Source organism: Macadamia integrifolia, chromosome 5, assembly GCF_013358625.1.
Source record: "Macadamia integrifolia cultivar HAES 741 chromosome 5, SCU_Mint_v3, whole genome shotgun sequence".
In the NCBI taxonomy this organism is placed as follows: Eukaryota; Viridiplantae; Streptophyta; class Magnoliopsida; order Proteales; family Proteaceae; genus Macadamia; species Macadamia integrifolia.
The window spans coordinates 43635580-43640731 of record NC_056561.1 but is presented as its reverse complement, the minus strand read 5'-3'; the positions used below and the strand labels follow the sequence as shown (position 1 = coordinate 43640731).

The 5152-nt window shown below is 37.2% G+C and overlaps 1 protein-coding gene across 1 annotated transcript in view; it reads right to left on the bottom strand.

The window, feature by feature from the left end:
* The window catches only part of LOC122078309 (translocon-associated protein subunit beta-like), a 9187-nt gene that overhangs the window by 1736 nt on the left and 2299 nt on the right, over positions 1-5152 (bottom strand). The gene's annotated exons all lie outside the window — the stretch shown is intronic.

The window sequence follows — 5152 nt, the reverse complement described above, 5'->3', positions numbered from 1 at the left end:
GGGGGGGTTGGGGTGATTTTTTTAAAGGGGAATAGTCTTTACACTAACTACGTGAGGAAACTAGGTATATTTATGAATTTCATTATATAAAATTTGGGAAAAAGAATGCCACCTGATAGTATTTCGTACACCCACATACATGGGGGAGTGGAACCAGGCTGTGAAAAGACGTCCATGCCCTGGATCCACTTTCCCATATGTATGGGCATAGGGAACAGTGGAACACTATTGGGTAGCGTTATTTAACACATAAAATTTTGACAAGATTTTGGAGTAAGTTCCCCATGCATGACCAGATTCAATTATTGCAAAGCTCTTGGAAAATGGAAAAAAATACTCGATCCAGTTAATGAGTGAAACGGTCTCCTTGAGTTCATTGTCTCCAACTTCTCTCCTAAGATCAAAATTCCATTTCAGCCAGACATACATAAGAAAGTAACATTCCCTTGGGATCCTGACTCTGATAATAGCATCTGGAATCTAAAGCTCAGGGTGGTTTCCCAAATTGAAGGTCTGTCTCCTTCCAAAGTCTAATCCTGTCTCTTTCCCCACACCATGCATCAGATTTGGAATCCTTGAGGGAAATATAACTCATGATCTTCCAAAGATAAGTTAGAGTAACTCTATCAAGAAAACTTAAAACTTGAACCCCAAATTGGATCTCATACTTAGCCCTATTGATCCTCTGTTACCGGTGTAGCTAGGGAATCTCCTAAGCCACTGTTAAGTCCCGATAACCAAACTACTTTTGGACTACTAATCTACTATAACTTTGGAACTTGTCTATAGTGTTGGTGATATTTCTATAAGCCTAAAATTCACTGTTAGAAAAGTGGCTGGTGACGTTTGATCTGAAAAGGATAATTCTGTCAACCTAATGAAGTTAAATCATTTTGGTCCCTCTAATTTCTTGGTAAACTTCTCATCCAACAAATCCCAGAAACTATGGGCCTAGCTTGGCTCCTAAAAGGAAAACATAGGCATTTAAAATGCCACCCGCCTGAACCATAAACCTTTGCACAATCTTTTCATGTTTTCAAATATAACCCAAAATGAAACTTACCATCAAGCATAAGTCAACATCCAAATATCACAAGGCATGTAAATCAAATAAACCCAACTTCGAGATGTTGATGGACTAGAAGGAAGGTAATGAAATACAAGTAGATGAGATGAAATTGACGATACATAAGAACTATGTTAATGCAGTTTACATTCTCAAACTTCAATTTTATCAGATTGTGTTTTACCAATAAAAGGGCAGCACCTGACATTCAAGTCAAATATCGGCAACAATTGGCTTGTGAATATGGTGACTATCAGCTAGCCATACCAAATTCATAATAGATTAGTACAAACTTTTTGCCAGGAAATCCATGAAAGAGAGCAGGCAGGATGATATTCAGAAAATTCACGAATAATTTGGCAAAATATGGTTTGGTAAAAATTGAGACTGAATCTGAATGTCATTCAAAAGTGCTGAAAAATTCACAACTTTTTGAGAGTCTACGAATAATCCAGCCTAAAAAATTTTCAGGCTCCTAAAAATTGTTCCTTGTGAATAATTTGACACAGGAAATTTTGTGAATAATTTGACACAGGAAATTTCAGAATATTTACCCCCACAAACAGAACAGATCTTCAATAAGAAAAAATTAGAAAATAGACCCAATTTTTCGGTCCTGAATTTTCAAAAAGTTAACATGTAATACCCGAAGTAATATGTTTCCAACTTTTTCCTACATTCTGCTTTTCTGACTGCTGCTTGTTTCAAAATTGCATATCGTATTAAACTCAAATTTTTGAATTCCAAATTAAATTCCAATCCAAATTTGCAAACTATGGTCAGACAGTGTATTCCGTAGGAGCATAAACATTTTGTTCTCCATGGAAGCATGGTACCATCAGGCTCTCTTATCATTTGGAAATCTTTGGCTAGACTCAAGGGCAGGGTGGTGTGTGAGCAAAGCGGCTTTCTGGCCATCCCTAGAGGGATTTATTCTTAGATTATATGCAAGCATAGGAGAGATTTGAAGGCATTTTAAGATACTTTTCAGATTAGATATCTGGAAAAATAATAAAACAAAAAAACAAAAACCACTTGCAAACAACAAAATCCAAAGAGATCATCATGAGGCAGCTACTAAATAAGATTAGGACCTAAAAGGTTAGAAAGGTCAAAAGAAGACATAGAATAGCAATTTTCATAACTTTGCAAGCCCTATCAAGCAATTATGACATAAGAACAAACAAATCTAGTCAGACCAGGCTCGATTGTCTCAAGCATCAACTTGGAGCTGGAAACCAAGATTCTAAACCAATGTATAATGCAGGAGTAGATTACAAGTAACTAACTCCGCAGTTTATAACCCCAATACAAATAGGAACAAGAAACAAATAAATAATACCATCAAATAAACCCCCAAGGATACAATACCCATATAGGAGCAAAACCAGCCCAAAACCCAACCCGATAGGAGAGAGAAAGACCTTCTATAGAGCTGGAGAGAGAAAAGTGCGGCTAGGTCTGTGGGAGTCCGATTGAGCTGTACTTTTGGGTGTAGATACCCCTAGGGAGGGCACAAAAACCCCCAAATATGAAGGGCTTCTGACGGCTAGTTATGGAGTTACGCACTTTCTTGATTTTCAGACCTAAGAGAGAGAATGTGAAGAATTCTGCAGGAACATCAACTTGTCTTCTTCAGATAACCTTCAAGAGAGGATCGATTGATCTTCTTAGAGTATAGAACCAGTCCTTCAAAGGATCTGTAGATCAGATCTCAAACTAGGGTAGCAATGAGGGTCGATTGGCTTCAAGAACAAGAACTCTTTGGCTGGCTGATTCTGATTTTGTATGCTTTAACAGGTCTGAACTTCTAATAACAATAAACAGAAAATAGAAATAGAAAAAGAAGAATCGATAGAGGGTTGAGAAGGGTGAAAGAGAATAAAGGAATGGGTATCTCACCCCTCAGGTTTTGGGTATCATACCCCTCAAAGGTTTAGGCACCTCACCTCTCAATAACAGATTTTTTAGCTAAAGAGTAATCACTCAATAATTCATTCATTCAAATCTTCAATTATGAGTACATAGGCTCCTCTATTTATAAAGGGCAGAATAACAATCAAACTACTTAGGAGCTAGTTTCCCAATAGGACTAGACACTCCTACTACAACTAAGAGCTAGTTTCCCAATAGGACTAGACACTCCTACTACAACTAGGAATTCAAAATAAGACTAGGACTTGACTTTATGACTCCAACATCGAGTAAAACTAACTAACTAATAGTCCATATAGGACTTTACAACTAACCAATGGCCTAATGGGTCTTTATTGAATTAAATAGCAACTAACTAAACTAATGAATTAAATCTCGTTTTTCTACCTTCTACCCATATTTTAGGCCCATTAAAGTGGCCCATTTCAAAGAAAACCCATGGGATCAAAGGCCCAACACATATATAACACAACCCAAGGCTTATTTGCAATAAAATAAGCCCAAGTGACTTATCTACATCAATGTACTACTGAGAAAGTATGCTAATCTAGATGATTATATAACTCACTGCAGAGGCATGGCCTTAGCTAATACATAAATTCATGGTATTAGCTAATCAAGGATTAAAGTATCGGTATCGGTCGCCGTATCGGTCGGTCAAAATTAAGATACGTATCGGAGGGTATCGTATCGTATCGGAGATACGCTAAAGATACGCACATAAATGGATAGGGAACACATTTTTATACACTTTTGCATAAAAAAACAGTTAAAAAAAGTTATATATGACATGTAGAATGCATAAATACTTAAGTGGAGGGTATCGTATTGATAGACAAATATATTGAGTTGAAAATGTTCAAAATGATGAGGGTATGGTATTGATAGACAAATATATTTTTTTGAGAAAAATCAAAATTTTCCATGGAAGTTGTAGAACACTTGTTTTTACATAACATATAAAAAATCTAAACATTTTTAATCATTGAGCATGAGTAGATCTAAGAAATTTGAAATAAATTGAAACCCTCATTTTCTCTTGAAAAAAGTTTGTAAATCCTTATAAATCCAATGATTTCATGTAATAATGATGCACAAAATGTGATTCTAAGTATGATGAACTAGGGGTGTCAATTCGTGGCCCGAACCGACTAAACCGATCGGGACCGACCGTTTATAGACCGGTCCAGCCCGGACCGTTTATTAAACGTGTCGGGCTTGAGCCCGGCCCGTTTATAAACGGTCGGTCTTGGTTTTGCTACTTCGACCGTCGGGCGCCCGACCGAGACCGACCGTTTAACACCCGATCGAGACCGGCCTATTGTGCACTGGCCTAGCCCGACCCTTTAATGATTGTAGAATACCTATTTTACCCCCCAAATTAGAAAGTAAAAACTAAAAAGTAAAAACATGTTCATATTTTTAATAATGGTTATATTTGGTATCATTTATTAATTTATTGTCATTTTTTTGGGTTTGCATGAGTGGGCCGGAATATAAGAGCACATTTTAAAGAGGGTCCGTTTAAAAACTGGTTAAAGCCCGTTTAACATTAAACATGTCCGTAGCCCAATTAAGGCCCGACTAAAGCCCGATTAAGGTGGCCCGATTATAGCCCGAGGCCGACCGACCGAATATAAAGTGTACCATGCCCTCAATAACTAAGCCCGATTAGTTAAATGGGCGGACACGGTGTAGCCTTTGAAAGTCTTTAAGCCCGATTAAGCCCGATTGAAACCGAACCGACCCGACCGGTTGACACCCCTATGATGAACCTTAGATTTGTAAAAAAACTTGAAAATCTAAGGTTAAAATTGAAAAAAGTGAGTAAAGATTCAAGAACTTACTATTCAAAATTTTCAACTTTCAAGTTCAAGGTTCTTCTTGGACTATGTTTTTCTCCTTCTTTGAACCATTCACTTCGACAATGTTTCTTTCAATCTACCATTTGAGTCTCCAAAAAGGTGTGTGAATCAAAGGGGAAGAAAGAAGAGAAATATAGAAAACTATTGGTGAGAGTTTGAAGTGTTTGTTTCAAACAATAAAAGGCACATTCACGGGAATTTTCATATTTTCAGTCGATACGTATCGATACGGTACCGATACAGTACGATACGGATCGATACTGCACGATACGGTCGATACATACCG